Here is a 19849-nt window from a genome sequence, read left to right as displayed (position 1 = left end):
GCCGCCCCTCACCGCCTCGCGCCGCCTTTGCCCCGCCACCACAGCCCGCCGCCTCCCTGCCGCCGCAGGCCCACCTCGCCGGAGCCTCGCTAGAGGTAACGCCGCCGTTGCCGCTGCCGTTTTTTTAAAAACCGATCTGGTTTTTTTAGAAACCCTAGTTCGTTTTTTAGATCGGTTCACCGGTTTTTCTTGGTTTAGTTACTTTGCGGACGTTCGTCCGTACGTTCGTTTTAGCGTACAGAGTTTAATCGATAGTAATAGACAACGAACGCTCGTTCATTAGCACGTTCGTCAGTTTTCTTTTTCTCGGATTTTCTGTGATTATTTTCAATTGCGATTTCTGATCTGATTTTTGTTTTAGTTTATCTTTTCGCTCGTTTACCGGAATCAGGCGATTCAAGCGCCTAGATCTTCGTCTCGAGGCCCTCTTTCCGTTTAACCAACTTGAACGAGTTTTTGCCACTGTAAAATTTGACCTTAGTCCAGATTAGTAAACAGATCTTGTTTCTTTCGCCGTTTGAGTTTCGTTGCTCCGTTTGATTTGATTCTTTTCGCAAACCGGAGTTCTTAAGTTGAACTTTCTGGTTAGATCTTCTTATTTGAGATTTACCCGTGTTTCTTTGCTTGATTTCTTATGTACGCTTTTGTTTGTTTGCGATAGAACACCCGGAGTGCGAAGCGTGCTACTACGAGTCCCTAGGATTTGCGGATCATCAGCAAGGCAAGTAACACTTTGATCATACCCCTTTATCACCCAGTTTTTATGCATTAGATCAAATCCTCAAACATTGCATGGTTAGGATGTGATTAATATGTGGGTTGGGAAGTAGTTGATGTGGTAGAACCGATTGCCCTGTTATATTTAAACCCTTGGGAGTTACTTCTACGTATTGCTTATATTGCTATGCTATGCACGTAGACGTGGTTTGGGTGAGTGAAATCCATGACATATGTGAGATTGTTAATTAATGGTTCAACTTAAGGTGGCAACTTGAATACACATCTGGGTGGATTGTTGGTTGGGCACCTAGGGAATCTAGTGTTGTCCTAGGATATCCCGGAGTACCCGTGTGATAATCCTATGGTCCGCCACCCAGGCTCAAAGGGAACTGAGATATTTTCATGCTAGAAACTTCCGTGTGTAGCCACAAGCTATAATAGGCTCTAGCATAGTTGAGTAAGTTGTGTAAAGCTCCCGAAGTGGTGGATCAGCAGGTAGTGGGATGTAGGTTTGGTATGGTCTGCTCGGAGTATGGAGTTAATGCTTATAAAAGACTGTGTCTCGGTCATCCATTTCTCAAACAACTTGTAGTGTGAGAAATACAACGGAGGAGATCGGGTCTTGTGGGGAAAAGTGCGCAAACCTCTGCAGAGTGTATAAACTAATCATGGTTAGCCGTGTCCCCAGTTATGGACATCTTGAGTATCTAGTACTTGGAGTATCCTAAGTATCTCATCACTCTAAACTAATATTGTTGGGTTGTTAATTACTTTAATTGGGATTGAGTTGGAGGAACCTTCTCAATGATGTTTCAACTACCATGATAGTTAAATAAAATATATTCCTTTGTTGTAGGGAAAAATTGGCTTTTCGCAAAAACTATAACCATAGAGCTTTCCACCAGCCAAATATGCATGTAGTGATAGCATTATTCTGTTCTTGCTCTACTGTGTTATCTTGCCAGCATATTCCATGTGCTGACCCATTTTCGGGCTGCAACGTATTATGCTGCAGACTTTTCAGCTGAGGAGTAAGGTTCATTAGGTCGTTGTCGTGCAGCTCAGCTATGTCGTTGGAGTTGATGGACTCACTTTATCTTCCAAGGCTTCCGCTGTTATCATATTAGATGGCCTTAAGCCATATTTACTGTAATAAGTTCTCTTTTGAGACATTCGATGTAATAAGTGTGTGATTGCTACTCTGTTATAAATCCTCGAGTACTGTGTGTGTCAGCATTACTGATCCAGGGATGACACTGAAGCATAAAGACTTGGCCGTTTGAGGTCGGGTCGCTACATTATGCTTGACAACCATGAGTCTTAAACCGGCATCAATCTTTTTCCAGCTCTTCACTTGAAATGGCCAAACAATTTTATGCCTATAACTGCGTCCCTTCCCAAGTTACTGAAACAAAGCGAAATCCACTGGCGAGTTCCCAGTCCGGAAAATCCTCCTACCCCTAAAGACGGCGAGGAAGTGGTATTTGTTGATCACATGAGCCGTGGTTTTAAACCGCCCGGATCCAAGTTTTTTCGTGATGTGCTTGCGAGCTTCCAGATCCACCCTCAAGATATTGGAACCAACTGTGTGTCCAATATTTGTGACTTTCAATTGTTTTGTGAGGCCTATCCGCAAGAAGAGCCAACCGTTGAATTGTTCAGGGATTTTTTTTCTATTTGAACCATCGTACTAAATTTGTAGGCTGGCCCAACACTGAACTTCGTGGCGTCTCCATTCAGAAAAGAAAGGACGTCAGCTTCCCTCATGCCAAACTTCATAGCCATCCTAAGGATTGGAACCAGACTTGGTTCTACTGTAAGGATACTTCCCTTGAAGATGAAAACCCTCTGTCGGGTTATCGTGCTCAACGGCTTACCAGCACACATCCATTTCCACAACGGCTGACTGCCAAGGAACGGGCCACATATGCAGCACAACTCGCCATGCTCGGAGCTTTCATGGCTAATGGCTTGACAGGAGTTGACTTTGTTCGTTGCTGGATATCTTGGAGTATTTTACCGTTAAGCCGTCACCCCAATTTAATGTGTGAGTACACAGGGGACTCAAAAGATCCTCAATGACATATTGATATTCAGCTAATAGAGGCTGAAGTTACTGAGTCTATTAAGAAGATGCTGAATGAATCAGAAGCTATCTGCAGCAGGACCAGGTTAAGTCCCTTCTATACTTTGAATAAACCGCCAGCTGTTCTGCCGGGGAAACTTCCCTTCGGGAGGGGGAAATCATCGCCATCGTCATCACCCACGCTCCTCTCATCGGGAGAGGGAAATCTCCATCAACATCTTCACCAGCACCATCTCCTCTCAAAACCCTAGTTCATCTCTTGTATCCAATTCTTGTCTCCAAGTGCGGGATTGGTACTAGTAGGTTGCTAGTAGTGTTAATTACTCCTTGTAGTTGATGCTAGTCGGTTTATTTGGTGGAAGATCATATGTTCAGATACTATATGCATATTAATACCCCTCTGATTATGAACATGATTATGCTTTGTGAGTAGTTACGTTTGTTCCTGAGCACATGGGAGAAGTCTTGCTATTAGTAGTCATGTGAATTTGGTATTCGTTCGATATTTTGATGAGATGTATGTTGTCTCTCCTCTAGTGGTGTTATGTGAATGTCGACTACATAACACTTCACCATTATTTGGGCCTAGAGGAAGGCATTGGGAAGTAATAAGTAGATGATGGGTTGCTAGAGTGATAGAAGCTTACACCCTAGTTTATGTGTTGCTGATTTGGATCCATATGTTTCATGCTATGGTTAGGTTTACCTTAATACTTTTGTTGTAGTTGCGGATGCTTGCAATAGAGGTTAGTCATAAGTGGGATGCTTGTCCAACTAAGGGCAGTACTCAAGCACCGGTCCACCCACATACCAAATTATCAAAGTACCGAACGCGAATCATACGAACGTGATGAAAACCCTCTGTCGGGTTATCGTGCTCAACGGCTTACCAGCACACATCCATTTCCACAACGGCTGACTGCCATGGAACGGGCCACATATGCAGCACAACTCGCCATGCTCGGAGCTTTCATGGCTAATGGCTTGACAGGAGTTGACTTTGTTCGTTGCTGGATATCTTGGAGTATTTTACCGTTAAGCCGTCGCCCCAATTTAATGTGTGAGTACACAGGGGACTCAAAAGATCCTCAATGACATATTGATATTCAGCTAATAGAGGCTGAAGTTACTGAGTCTATTAAGAAGATGCTGAATGAATCGGAAGCTATCTGCAGCAGGACCAGGTTAAGTCCCTTCTATACTTTGAATAAACCGCCAGCTGTAAGAATTGCCTCACTCCTGCTTTGTGCTTGATATTCTTAACTGTGCAATCTTTTATATCCTATGTCAATCTTTTAACAGGGTGACGACCCATTTTGGAAGAAGAAACCTCAAGATAAACCGTCCAAGATCCCTCGACCTAACACAAAGGTTGTCAAGATACCTACCAAGAAGAAGGAAGTTGAATCCACCGGGTTGAACCTCAATGATGATCTTGATAATCCGGTGTCAGAGGTAAGACTTGACTCTCTTGGTTCATTTTTCATACACCTCATTGACAATGATTATTTTCAGGTTGACGCTGAAGGTAGCCAAGCCGATGATGCGGAGGTAATTATCCTTTCCTCCGGTTCAGACCCTCTGCCAACACAAAAAATCCGTCAAGCAATATGGAAATTAAGATTTTCTCACCCCCTAGCTCACTTGGACCCACACTTTCTTTTGAAGAAGCAGCAACACAAAGCTCGCCCCACAACCCAGCACAACGGCCAAGTAGTCACTTCAGCCGGTTTACCGAACACTCTGGTTCGGAAGCGTCAACCTGAGGTATCACCCACTTCCGATCCTTCTTATCCCAAGGTAGGTTATTTCTGACAACCCCTTAATCCGTCTGATTCCAATTATAAGGGAACACCTCATTCATCATCTGGTGAGTTAACGGCCACACAGCTCCCTCCTCTTAATACTATTCCTGGGTAAATAGTTTAAACTTAATATTTTGACGCTTTATACTTGCATGTTATACTGACCTCTATATCTTTTCCTTTCAGGGCCAAGGCCAGACCCAGCAAGAAAGCTCGGGTAAATAAACCATCTGATGACCATGTGGTTGTTGAACCAGGGAGAACTCCAGAACCGGAAGGAACGAATGTTGACGCCATGTTTGATGATCTGCCCCCTCAAGACCATGATTTTGTTGAACAAGTGTAAGATGATGCAACAGGCCATGATGATAAACTGGCAAGCCCAGTCCGAACTGATGATAAGCCTTCAAGTCCAGCTAACGCCGCTGATAAACCGTCAACTCCAGTAAAAGCTGCTGGTGACAAGGAAGATGATATTATAATTACTGGCGTTGGCCACACCACCCCTGGCAATCCTGTTGCGTTATCAAAGCATAGTGCCAAGGAGGAACTTTCTGCTATGGGCAAAGGCAAGTGGAGCACAGACTTTTCAAGCTACGCCCACCTCAACGCCCAAGAACTTCATTCTGGTTTTTTAAACCGTCTGTACACAAACCGCGACTATGAAGCCGGTTTAGTGAATCTGATGAAGGAGCGATATGAGGTAACTACATAACTGTTTCTCTCTTATGTCCAACTTCAAGTACCAACTCCAGTAGCCCCCAAGGGGCGATTTATGATGCCAATCTAAACCGGGACTTTGTAATACTTCAACTTTGCATGCTTAGCCTCCAAGGGCCGGTTGATCTTCTGAAGATGAACCGGTGTTTTAGAATTGTAATCTTTTAACTTTCGCATGTGTAGTCCCCAAGGGCCAGTTTATCTTACCAAGCTGAACCGGGACTAATATGTCCATTTTGCATCATGCTTTTATATCGATATTTATTGCATTATGGGCTGTTATTACACATTATGTCACAATACCTATGCCTATTCTCTCCTATTTTACAAGGTTTACATAAAGAGGTAGAATGCCCGCAGCTGGGATTCTGGGCTGGAAAAGGAGCAAATATTAGAGACCTATTCTGCACAGCTCCAAAAGTCCTGAAACTTCACGGAAGATGTTTTCCGAATATATAAAAAATACTGAGCACAAGAAGTTCACCAGGGGGCAACACCCTACCCACGAGGGTGGGGGCGCACCCTACCCCCTGGGCGCGCCCCCCTACCTCGTGGTCCCCTTGGTGGCCCTCCGGTGGTCATCTTCTGCTATATGAAGTCTTCCGATGAGAAAAAATCAGAAGCCATCTCCTCGGACGAAACTCTGCCGCCACGAGGCGGAACCTTGGCGGATCCAATCTACGGCTCCGGCAGAGCTGTTCTGCCGGGGAAACTTCCCTTCGGGAGGGGGAAATCATCGCCATCGTCATCACCAACGCTCCTCTCATCGGGAGAGGGAAATCTCCATCAACATCTTCACCAGCACCATCTCCTCTCAAAACCCTAGTTCATCTCTTGTATCCAATTCTTGTCTCCAAGTGCGGGATTGGTACTAGTAGGTTGCTAGTAGTGTTAATTACTCCTTGTAGTTGATGCTAGTCGGTTTATTTAGTGGAAGATCATATGTTCAGATACTATATGCATATTAATACCCCTCTGATTATGAACATGATTATGCTTTGTGAGTAGTTACGTTTGTTCCTGAGCACATGGGAGAAGTCTTGCTATTAGTAGTCATGTGAATTTGGTATTCGTTCGATATTTTGATGAGATGTATGTTGTCTCTCCTCTAGTGGTGTTATGTGAATGTCGACTACATAACACTTCACCATTATTTGGGCCTAGAGGAAGGCATTGGGAAGTAATAAGTAGATGATGGGTTGCTAGAGTGATAGAAGCTTACACCCTAGTTTATGTGTTGCTGATTTGGATCCATATGTTTCATGCTATGGTTAGGTTTACCTTAATACTTTTGTTGTAGTTGCGGATGCTTGCAATAGAGGTTAATCATAAGTGGGATGCTTGTCCAACTAAGGGCAGTACTCAAGCACCGGTCCACCCACATACCAAATTATCAAAGTACCGAACGCGAATCATACGAACGTGATGAAAACTAGCTTGACGATATTCCCATGTGACCTCGGGAGCGCTTTTCTCTATATAAGTGTTTGTCCAGGCTTGTCCTTTGCTAAAAAAGGATTGGTCCACCTTGCTGCACTTTATTTACTTTTGTTACTTGTTGCTTGTTACAAATTATCCTATCACAAAACTATCTGTTACCACTTATTTCAGTACTTGTAGACAATACCTTGCTAGAAACCGCTTATCATTTCCTTTTGCTCCTCGTTGGGTTCGACACTCTTACTTATCGAAAGGATTACGATAGATCCCATATACTTGTGGGTCATCAAGACTAATTTCTGGCGCCATTGCCAGGGAGTGAAGCGCCTTTGGCAGGTGGAATTTGTAAGGAAAATTTTATATAGTGTGCTGAAATTTACTGTCACTTGTTACTATGGGAAGTAATCCTCTGAGGAGCTTGTTCGGGGTATCTTCACCCCGACCAGTAGAGCAAAGAGTTGCTCCTCAACCTACTGAACCAAATGAAAATGAAAATGAAAATGTCTTCTTTCTAATTCCTTCGGGTATGATAGAAAATTGCTAGCTAATCCTTTTGTAGGAGATGGAGCAAAGCATCCTAATGAGCCTCTAATATATGTGGATGAAGTTTGTGGATTATTTAAGCTTGCAGTTGTACCCAGAGATGTTGTTAAGAAGAAGGTCTTCCCTTTATCTTTGAAGGGAGATGCATCGACATGGTATAGGCTATGTAATGATATGGGGTCATGGAACTACAAACGATTGAAATTGGAATTTCATCAGAAGTTTTATCCTATGCATCTTGTTCATCGTGATCGCAATTATATATATAATTTTTGGCCTCGCGAAGGAGAAAGCATCGCTCAAGCTTGGGGGAGGCTTAAATAAATGTTATATTCATGCCCCAATCATGAGCTCTCAAGAGAAATGATTATTCCAAATTTTTATGCTCGGCTTTCTGATAGCAATCGCACCATGCTTGATACTTCTTGGACTAGTTCTTTTATGATGAAGACTATTGAATTAAAATGGGATTTATTGGAAAGAATTAAATGCAACTCTGAAGATTGGGACCTCGACAAAGGTAAGGAGTCAGGTATGACACGTAGGTTTGATTGTGTTAAATCTTTTATGGATATCGATGTTTTCCATAAATTTAGCACTAAATATGGACTTGAATTTGAGATAGTAGCTTCTTTCTGTGAATCTTTTGCTACTCATGTTGATCTCCCCAAGGAGAAGTGGTTTAAATATCATCCTCCCATAGAAGTAAAAGTATCTGCACCTATTAAAGTTGAAGAAAAGATTGTCACTTATAATGATCCAATTGTTCCTACTTCTTATGTTGAGAAACCACCTTTCCCTATTAGGATAAAGGATCATGCTAAAGCTTCAACTGTGGTTCGTAAAAGCAATATTAAAACTTATGCACCTCCTGAGCAAATTAAAGTTGAACCTAATATTGCTATTGTTAAAGATCTCTTGTTTGATAATATTGATGGGCATGTTATTTATTTCTGTCATGAAACTACTAGAATTGCTAAACCTTGTGCTAAAGATAAACCTAGACCTGTGGTAGGCATGCCTGTTATTTCTGTTAAAATAGGAGATCATTGTTATCATGGCTTATGTGATATGGGTTCCAGTGCTAGTGCAATACCTATTAGCCTATATAGAGAAATCATGCATGATATTGCACCTGTTGAGTTAGAAGATATTGATGTCACAATTAAACTTGCCAATAGAGACACTATTTCACCAATGGGAATTGTTAGGGATGTTGAAGTCTTCTGTGGTAAAACTAAATATCCTGCTGCTTTTCTTGTTCTTGGTTCCCCACAAGATAGCTTTTGTCCCATTATATTTAGTAGACCCTTCTTGAACACTGTTAATGCTACCATAGATTGCAAAAGGGATGTTGTTACTATAGGTTTAGATGATATGACTCATGAATTTAATTTCTCTAAATTTAGTAGACAACACCGTGAAGAAGAATTACCTAGTAAGGATGAAATTATTGGTCTTGCTTCTATTGCCATACCTCCTAGTGATCCTTTAGAACAATATTTGCTAGACCGTGAAAATGATATGTTTATGAATGAAAGAAGGGAAATAGATGAAGTATTCTTTAAACAGGAACCTATTCTGAAACACAATTTGCCACTTGAAATCCTAGGGGATCCTCCTCCACCCAAGGGTGATCCCGTGTTTGATCTTAAACTGTTACTTGATACTCTTAAATATGCTTATCTTGATGAGAAAAAGATATACCCTGTTATTATTAGTGCTAACCTTTCAGAGCATGAGAAGAGAGATTATTGATAACTCTGAAGAAGCACCGTGCTGCTATTGGGTATACTCTTGATGATCTTAAGGGCATTAGTCCCACTCTATGTCAACATAAAATAAAATTGGAAGAAGACGCTAAACCAGTTCGTGATCATCAACGATGGCTGAATCCTAAAATGAAAGAAGTGGTAAGAAAGGAAATACTAAAGCTCCTTGAGGCGGGTATAATCTATCCCGTTGCTGATAGTCAGTGGGTAAGTCCTGTCCATTGTGTCCCTAAGAAGGGAGGTATTACTAACGTTCCTAATGATAAAAATGAATTGATTCCTCAAATAATTATTACAGGTTATAGGATGGTAATTGATTTCCGCAAAATAAATAAGGCCACTAAAAAGGATCATTACCCCTTACCTTTTATTGATTAAATGCTAGAAAGATTATCCAAACATACACAATTTTGCTTTCTAGATGGTTACTCTGGTTTCTCTCAAATACCTGTGTCAACCAAGGATCATTCAAAGACTACTTTTACTTGCCCTTTTGGTACTTTTGCTTATAGACATATGCCTTTTGGTTTATGTAATGCGCCTGCTACCTTTCAAAGATGCATGATGACTATATTCTCTGACTTTTGTGAAAAGATTTGTGAGGTTTTCATGGACGATTTCTCCATCTATGGATCTTCTTTTGACGATTGCTTGAGAAATCTTGATCGAGTTTTGCAGAGATGTGAAGAAACTAATCTTGTCTTGAATTGGGAAAAGTGCCACTTTATGGTTAATGAAGGTATTGTCTTGGGGCATAAAGTTTCCGAAAGAGGTAGTGAGGTTGATAAAGCCAAGGTTGATGCTATTGAAAAGATGCCATGTCCCAAGGACATCAAAGGTATAAGAAGTTTCCTTGGTCACGCCAGATTTTATAGGAGGTTCATTAAGGACTTCTCAAAAATTTCTTGGCCTCTGACTAATTTATCACAAAAAGATATACCATTTGTCTTTAATGATGATTGTGTAGAAGCATTTGAAATACTTAAGAAAGCATTGATCTCTACACCTATTGTTCAGCCACCTGATTGGAATTTACCCTTTGAAATTATGTGTGACACTAGTGATTATGCTGTAGGTGTTGTTCTAGGGCAAAGACTTGATAAGAAATTAAACGTTATTCAATATGCTAGTAAAACCCTAGACAATGCTCAAAGAAATTATGCTACTACTGAAAAAGAATTCTTAGCAGTTGTATTTGCTTGTGATAAGTTCAGACCTTATATTGTTGATTCTAAAGTAACTATTCACACTGATCATGCTGCTATTAAATATCTCATGGAAAAGAAAGATGCTAAACCTAGACTTATTAGATGGGTTCTCTTGCTACAAGAATTTGACTTACATATTGTTGATAGAAAGGGAGCTAAGAACCCCGTTGCAGACAACTTGTCTAGGTTAGAAAATGTGCTTGATGACCCACTACCTATTGATGATAGCTTTCCTGATGAGCAATTAAATGTCATAAATGCTTCTCATACTGCTCCATGGTATGCTGATTATGATAATTACATTGTTGCTATGTTTATACCACCTAGTTTCACATACCAGCAAAAGAAAAAGTTCTTATATGATTTGAGGCATTACTTTTGGGATGACCCACATCTTTATAAAGAAGGAGTAGATGGTGTTATTAGACGTTGTGTACCTAAGCATCAACAGGAACAGATCCTACGCAAGTGTCACTCCGAAGCTTATGGAGGACACCATGCGGGAGATAGAACTGCACATAAGGTGTTGCAATCTGGTTTTTATTGGCCTACTCTCTTCAAGGATGCTCGTAAGTTTGTCTTATCTTGTGATGAATGTCAAAGAATTGGTAATATTAGTAGACGTCAAGAAATGCCTATGAACTATTCACTCGTTATTGAACCATTTGATGTTTGGGGCTTTGATTATATGGGACCTTTTCCTTCCTCTAATGGATATACACATATTTTAGTTGCTGTTGATTACATTACTAAGTGGGTAGAAGCTATTCCAACTAGTAGTGCTGATCAGAACACTTCTATTAAAATGCTTAAAGAAGTTATTTTTCCAAGATTTGGAGTCCCTAGATATTTAATGACCGATGGTGGTTCACATTTTATTCATGGTGCTTTCCGTAAAATGCTTGCTAAGTATGATGTTAATCATAGAATTGCATCCCCTTATCACCCTCAGTCTAGTGGTCAAGTAGAATTGAGTAATAGAGAGCTCAAATTAATTTTGCAAAAGACTGTTAATAGATCTAGAAAGAATTGGTCCAAGAAACTTGATGATGCATTATGGGCCTATATAACTGCATATAAAAATCCTATGGGTATGTCTCCGTATAAAATGGTTTATGGAAAAGCATGTCACTTACCTCTCGAACTACAACACAAGGCATATTGGGCTATTAAAGAGCTCAACTATGATTTCAAACTTGCCGGTGAGAAGAGGTTATTTGATATTAGCTCACTTGATGAATGGAGAACCCAAGCCTACGAAAATGCAAAGTTGTTTAAAGAAAAAGTTAAAAGATGGCATGATAAAAGGATACAAAAGCGTGAGTTTAATGTAGGTGATTATGTATTGCTATACAACTCTCATTTAAGATTTTTTGCAGGAAAACTTATGTCTAAGTTGGAAGGTCCTTACGTTATCGAGGAGGTCTATCGTTCCAGTGCCATAAAAATCAACAAACTTCGAAGGCACAAATCCGAAGGTGGTGAACGGTCAAAGAATCAAACATTATATCTCAGGTAATCCCATAAATGTTGAAACCAATGTTATTGAAACCGAACCCCGGAGGAATACATAAGGGACACTTTCCGGAACGTTTCAGACTCCGAAAAGGAATAGGTATGTAGTACGGTATGTAAACCGACTCCAAAACAGTTTTTAAGGCAATATTTCTTCGTTTTGGAATATTTAGAAAAATAGAAAAATAAGAAGCTGTTCGGGAAGGACACGAGGCCTCCACGAGGGTGGAGGGTGCACCCTACCCCCCTAGGCGTGCCCCCTACCTCGTGGGCACCTCGTGTGCTCTCCGGACTCCGTTTTCTTACATGACACGTATTTTGGTCGGTAAAAATTCATTATATAATCTCCCGGAGGTTTTGACCACCGTATCATGCAAAAATCTCTTGTTCTTGTTTCGAGCTATTTTCTGCCAGGGTTGTCGAAGCTAAGCATCATGTCGTCTCCCTCCACCTCCAATAATGAGGGCAACAATGCTTGGCTAATGAAGATAGAGCGGAAGAGAGAGGAACCCATGGAGACCAGCAAGGACGAAGGGATCAAGAAGGCCACGGAGGACCAAACTCCGGCAACAGAAGACATCCTTCAACTTGATAACAATCTCCTTACCCCAACTAAGATAGAAGCTTTCAAGATGATCGAGTTAGCTCGTATACAAAATAAGTATCTCACACGTGAAAATATTTTGTTGAAGGAGCATATCATCGCACTCAAAGGCATTATCCGCAAGTTAGAAGACCTCCTATGATCGATGTGCGACTATCCATCATCAACAACTCCACCTTCTTCACCAACAAAGGAGACAAAATCACATGGGTATGGGCACTCCCCTTGGCAACTACCAAGCTTGGGGGAGTGCCCCGGTATCATAACACCATCACTTTTATCTTTACCATTTTCTTAGTTTGATCCTTTTGGTAATATCTTGATCTAGTAGAATAAAAGTTCTTAGTAGGATCTAGTTGTGAGTTTTGCTTTATAAATCCACTATGTAATCGAGTCCGTGAGCTATATAATAAATATTAGTGTTGAGTCAAGGGCTTGATTATTTTGCCATGATCTTAATGGAATAAAAGAAATGAGAAAGAAATAAAAAGAAACAAAGATATCATGTGAATCTTATGGAGAGTAATGAGCTCACATAGAAAAAGTATGATGAATAAAAGTTGTTGAGGGTTGACAAGCATAGTTTTGGTCATCATTGCAATTAATAGGAAGTAATAAAGAAAGAGAGGACTTCACATATAAATATACCACCTTGGACATCTTTTATGATTGTGAGCAATCATTAAAATATGACATGCTAAAGAGTTGACGTTGGACAAGGAAGACAACGTAATGGGTTATGTTTTCTTACATCTGAGATAAATTATATTGTCATGGATCATCCAACATGGTTGAGCTTGCCTTTCCCCCTCATGCTAGCCAAATACATCGCACCAAGTAGAGATACTACTTGTGCTTCCAAATACCCTTAAACTAGTTTTGCCATGAGAGTTCACCATACCTACCTATGGATTGAGTAAGATCCTCCAAGTAAGTTGTCATCGGTGCAAGCAATAAAAATTGCTCTCTAAATATGTATGACTTATTAGTGTGGGAGAAATAAGCTTTATACGATCGTGTGATATGGAAGAAATAAAAGCGACAGACTGCATAATAAAGGTCCATATCACAAGTGGCAATATAAAGTGACGTTCTTTCGCATTAAGATTTTGTGCATCCAACCATAAAAGTGCATGAAAACCTCTGCTTCCCTCTGCGAAGGGCCTATCTTTTACTTTTATCTCCAACATTGCATAAGAGTCATGGTGATCTTCACCTTTCCTTTTTACATTTTATCCTTTGGAAAGCACCGTATGTTGGAAAGATCCTGGTACATATGGCTAATTGGATGTGAGTTTCCATGAACTATTATTGTTGACATTACCATTGAGGTAAAACGTTGGGAGGCAAAACTATAAGCCCCTATCTTTCTCTGTGTCCGATTAAAACTCCATACCCATAAGTATTGCATGAGTGTCAGCAATTGTGAAAGACTATATGATAGTTGAGTATGTGGACTTGCTGAAAAGCTCTTATATAATGACTCTTTCCTATGTTATGATAAATTGCAATTTCTCCAATGACTGAGATTATAGTTTGTTAGTTTTCAATGAAGTTTACGATTCATACTTGAAATTGTGATTGAATTATTACTCTAGCATAAGAAATCATATGACAAGAATTATGTAAGTTGCTGTTCTAAGAATGATCATGATGCCCTCATGTCCGTATTTTATTTTTATCGACACCTCTATCTCTAAACATGTGGACATATTTTTCGATTTCTGCTTTCTCTTGAGGAAAAGCGAGGTCTAAGATTGGGGGAGTTGATACATCCATTTTGCATCATGCTTTTATATAGATATTTATTGCATTATGGGATGTTATTACACATTATGTCACAATACTTATGCCTATTCTCTCTTATTTTACAAGGTTTACATAAAGAGGGAGAATGCCGGCTTCTGGGATTCTGGGCTAGGAAAGGAGCAAATATTAGAGACCTATTCTGCACAGCTCCAAAAGTCCTGAAACTTCATGGAAGACGTTTTCAGAATATATAAAAAATACTGAGCATAAGAAGTTCACCAGGGGGGGAACACCCTGCCCACGAGGGTGGGGGCGCTCCCTACCCACCTGGCGCGCCCCCCTACCTCGTGGGCCCCCATGGTGGCCATCTTCTGCTATATGAAGTCTTTCGATGAGAAAAAAAATCAAAAGCCATCTCCTCGGATGAAACTCCGCCTCCACGAGGCGGAACCTTGGCGGATCCAATCTGGGGCTCCGGCAGAGCTGTTCTGCCGGGGAAACTTCCCCCCAGGAGGGGGAAATCATCGCCATCATCATCACCAACGCTCCTCTCATCGGGAGAGGGTAATCTCCATCAACATCTTCACCAGCACCATCTCCTCTCAAAACCCTAGTTCATCTCTTGTATCCAATTCTTGTCTACAAGTCCGGGATTGGTACTAGTAGGTTGTTTGTAGTGTTAATTACTCCTTGTAGTTGATGCTAGTTGGTTTACTTGGTGGAAGATCATATGTTAAGATACTATATGCATATTAATACCCCTTTGATTATGAACAGGATTATTCTTTGTGAGTAGTTACGTTTGTTCCTAAGGACATTGGAGAAGTCTTGCTATTAGTAGTCATGTGAATTTGGTATTCGTTCGATATTTTGATGATATGTATGTTGTCTCTCCTCTAGTGGTGTTATGTGAACGTCGACTACATAACACTTCACCATTATTTGGGACTAGAGGAAGGCATTGGGAAGTAATAAGTAGATGATGGGTTGCTAGAGTGACAGAAGCTTAAACCCTAGTTTATGCGTTGCTGATTTGGATCCGTATGTTTCATGCTATGGTTAGGTTAACCTTAATACTTTTGTTGTAGTTGCGGATGCTTGCAATAGAGGTTAATCATAAGTGGGATGCTTGTCCAAGTAAGGACTGTACCCAAGCACCGGTCCACCCACATACCAAATTATCAAAGTACCGAACCCGAATCATACGAACTGATGAAAACTAGCTTGACGATATTCCCATTTTTCCTCGGGAACACTTTTCTCTATATAAGAGTTTGTCCAGGCTTGTCCTTTGCTACAAAAAGGATTGGGCCACCTTGCTGCACTTTATTTACTTTTGATACTTGTTGCTCGTTACAATTTATCCTATCACAAAACTATCTGTTACCACTTATTTCAGTACTTGCACAGAATACCTTGCTGGAAAACACTTGTCATTTCCTTCTGCTCCTCGTTGGGTTTGACACTCTTACTTATCGAAAGGACTACGATAGATCCCCTATACGTGTGGGTCATTAGGGACATTAACCAATGTTACTTTGAGAAAACGTACATTAGCCCTCAAATGTCAAGAATAATACTTCTATTGTGCTTGGGACTTGTTAAAAAATTCTGATAATCAAGCAAATAGGCATTATCCCCCAAGTGCCAAGTGTATAACTTGTTATGTGCTTGGGACTTCCAGTACTCACTGCCACCTCATAATATGTCTTTCTCTTATATGCTGAGCTGAGCAAAAAGGAAGCCCAAACCGCTGATCTTCAAGAGAATATCAAATCCCAGCAAGCAGAAAACTCCAAAGCCAAAGAGGAACTGACTAGTGCCTTAGTAGCCATGGAGAATCTGAAGGAAACTTTGAAGAAGGAATAGGCGGATTGGGGCACAGAGAAAACCGCTTTGCAAAAGAGAGCTGAAGACGCAGAAGCAGCCCTTAAACCAGTGGTTGAAGAGCTGACCGGTTTAAAGCGGCAGATCAATGCCATGACCTCTGTTGTTTTTGGTAAGTACCCCCACCAGAAGTTTCCAACATACATTACCTCATCAATTACCGGTTTACTGATGCTCACAATGACACAGGAACTCGCATTACCCATCTGGGCTCTGATATGCGGATGAAACTGAAGGCTGCCTATACTCTGATAGAGCAGTTATATTCCGGATCCCAACGGGCCATTTTCATCGCTGCGCATAACAAACCGCCTCCAACCTTGATAAAGGAAACCATTGGGAAGTTGTCAATGCTGCGTGCCCGGTTGGACGAACTAAAAAGATCAGCTGCAAGGTCAGGTGTGCTGACTGTGCTAATCCAGGCTAAGGCATGGATACCATATCTTGAACCGTCGTATATAGGCAGCGGCTACCCTGGCGTAAAGGAGGACGGTTCAGAGTTTAACAAAGACGATCTTCGAAGGTTGATAAGGGAAATGCGCCCCTTAGCGAGCAAATTGGCTGAGGAAACAGATCTCTCTCACTATTAGCCGGTTTATGATTCTGGGCAGTAAAGATATCATGCGCCAACAAATGATGTAGAGGATCTTATTCCACCAATCCATAAGCACATCTATGCCCCTGATGTTGACCCCTCCAGCCTTATAAGTGATGAAGCTGTGTTGCAAGCCTTAACTGGAATCGATTGGGCAACCATTGACTTCCAGCCACTAGGTAGAGAGGAGGAGGAGGACGCACCAGCGCAAGACGACCCAGAGCCTTCAAGTTAGCCTGGTGATGAGCCATGATCCGGAGGCCGGTTTAGCCTTCTGCATACTGCCACACTTGCTAAAAACAATTATTCTTTGCGGGCATTAAAGAGCCTTGTAATAGGCTAGTTCAAAATACTTGGTGTGCTATGCCATTGTGCATATTTATGTTGCATGATACTGTTAATCCATCCTGATTTAGGATATATTATATTCATAATCCGTAGCGGTGTTATGCAAAATGTTCCTCCATACAAGAAGTTTGAAAGTGTCCTGGCGGTTTACCGCTGGACGGGTCATGATGCCCTTATATATAGCCGGGGTTTATAACCAAGGCTGTACTTTGAAAATAATCAAAGATGAAAGAGATGATACCTGTGATATTGAATCACTCTTTTGGTTGACCAAGTTTTGTATATTTAGGGCTATAACCCCAATCATGGGTATTGATAACTACTTCCCTGTTTTGCCGGTTTATGATAAAACCGTACCGGGTTATAATAAACACTGATGTATGCATATATAATGTTGCCATCTTGTAGTCAAAACCAGACTGGGTTAATCAACACTGGATTATAACCGATCATGTACTTGCAACTTATCGTTGAAAGCCAAACCGGGTGAAGAAATGCCGGATTATAACTGATCATGTACTTACAACTTATCATTGAAAACCAAGCCGGATCAATAAATGTCGGTTTATTAGAAGATATTATAAACCTCATCAAAGTAGAAAGAACTTTGGCAAATAAAAATATAAGAAGAATATGCGAGTCTTTTCATGGGCCGCCAGGCCCAAATCGAAGCTTTTCAAGGGCTGCCAGGCCACTGAGTTAAACCATTTTACAAAGCTTTTTATGATGGACCTCACATTAACCAATCGTCGTTTTAACTTTGACAAGTTCAGGGTCTATGAGATTGACTTGTAAAACGTTCGGCGGGTCATACAAGGATTACCTGGACGGAGTAGCTTACTTAACAAGGCAGGATACCCGGGGTTTTAGGTGAATACACCTAGCTTCCAAGCCTGGCTTGATAGCCTATTACAAGGGTGTAGACTTCTTTGTTCTTTGAGAAGCAAAGAGCCCCCGAGCTATATTTTGAGCTGTGCTCAGTGGGTGCCTATGTTTGAGTTGTGCTTTTGCAACACTCTCTTTGGCCCCACGTAATTTCCTTTTGGCTTTAAACCGATCAAGAGGTGTAGCTATGGTTCAAATATAACCAAGCCCCCAAGTGATTTCCCTGGTGACCTTACGCCGATCAAGAGGTGTGGCTATGGTTCGAATACGACCAAGCCCCCAAGTGACCTTTCATATATATATGGCTTATAAACCGGATCAATGGGAAATAGAACTCCGCTTTATAAACAGAAGCCCCCATGTAACCACACATGATGTAATAAAAACAACACAGACCCCGCTTTAGCTGAGGCTCCAGTTTATTATATTGATCATAATACATACATTGTCATAATTATGTACATAAGAAGAGTCTGTGGCTCAAGTGTAGTAAGGCCGAAGATGAGATATATTCCACGACCGTTGGGTCTCCTCCTTCGATTTACGTGAGTCTTTGTGCTCTCGAACATCGATAAGGTAGTATGATCCGTTGTGCAGATTTTTGCTGACCACAAAAGGTCCTTCCCAAGGTGGGGAAAACTTGTGCATATCAGTCTGATCCTGGATGAGCCGGAGCACCAGATCGCCTTCTTGAAAAGTTCTGGTTTTAACCCGGCGGCTGTGATAACGACGCAGATCTTGCTGGTAAATCGCCAAACGTGCTGCTGCGAGATCACGCTCCACATCTATCAGGTCCAGTGAGTCCTGACGTGCTTTCTCATTATCAGCTTCAACATAAGCCGCCACACGGGGCGAGTCATGACGGATGTCACTAGGGAGAACCGCCTCTGTTCCGTAAACCATGAAGAAAGGTGTGTAACCCGTAGATCTGTTCGGTGCGGTGTTGATACTCCATAACACGGAAAGTAACTCCTCCACCCAACAACCCGGTGTCCGCTTTAAAGGAACCATAAGCTGGGTCTTGATGCCTCTCAAAATCTCTGGATTGGCTCTCACTACTTGACCATTAGATTGGGGTTGAGCCACTGATGACACGTCAAGCTGGATGTGCTCACGTTGACAAAATTCTTCCATAGCACCCTTGGACAGATTAGTACCATTATCAGTTATGATGCTGTGTGGAAAAGCAAAATGGAAGATCACATTTTTGATGAATTGAACCGCCGTGGCTGCATCACACTTACTGACTGGCTCTGCCTCTACCAACTTGGTGAACTTATCAACCGCCACCAGTAGGTGGGTCTTCTTGTCCTTGGACCTCTTAAAGGGCCCAACCATATCCAGCCCCCAAGTTGCAAATGGCCAAGTGATTGGAATCATCCTTAATTCTTGAGCCTGAACATGAGCGCGGCGTGCAAATTTCTGACAACCATCACACCTCTTTACCAAATCCTCAGCATCAGCATGAGCCGTCAACCAATAGAAGCCGTGAAGAAAGGCCTTAGCTACCAAGGATTTTGAACCAGCATGGTGACCACAATCTCCTTCGTGGATCTCACACAAAATCTCACAGCCTTCTTGAGGAGACACACAACGCTGAAACGCCCCTGTTATGCTGCAATGATGTAACTCCCCATTGATAATGGTCATTGACTTGGATCGCCGGATTATCTGCCTGGCCAAGTCTTCATCCTCTGGTAACTCACCCTGGTTCATGTACGCCAGGTATGGAACTGTCCAATCCAGGATAACATGAAGAGCTGCCACCAATTGAGCCTCCGGGTCAGGAATAGCCAAATACTCCTCTATAGGTATCTTGACCGACAGATTATGTAGCAGATCCAGGAAGACATTGGGTGGCACCGGTTTATGTTGAGAGCCTAAGCGACATAAAGCGTCCACCGCTTCATTCTTTCGCCGGTCTATATGGTCAACCTGATAACCCCTGAAACGACCAGCCACTATGTCCATG

Source organism: Triticum aestivum, chromosome 6A, assembly GCF_018294505.1.
Source record: "Triticum aestivum cultivar Chinese Spring chromosome 6A, IWGSC CS RefSeq v2.1, whole genome shotgun sequence".
NCBI lineage: Eukaryota > Viridiplantae > Streptophyta > Magnoliopsida > Poales > Poaceae > Triticum > Triticum aestivum.
The sequence above is the reverse complement of the archived record's forward strand: the minus strand, read 5'-3'. Positions refer to the sequence as shown.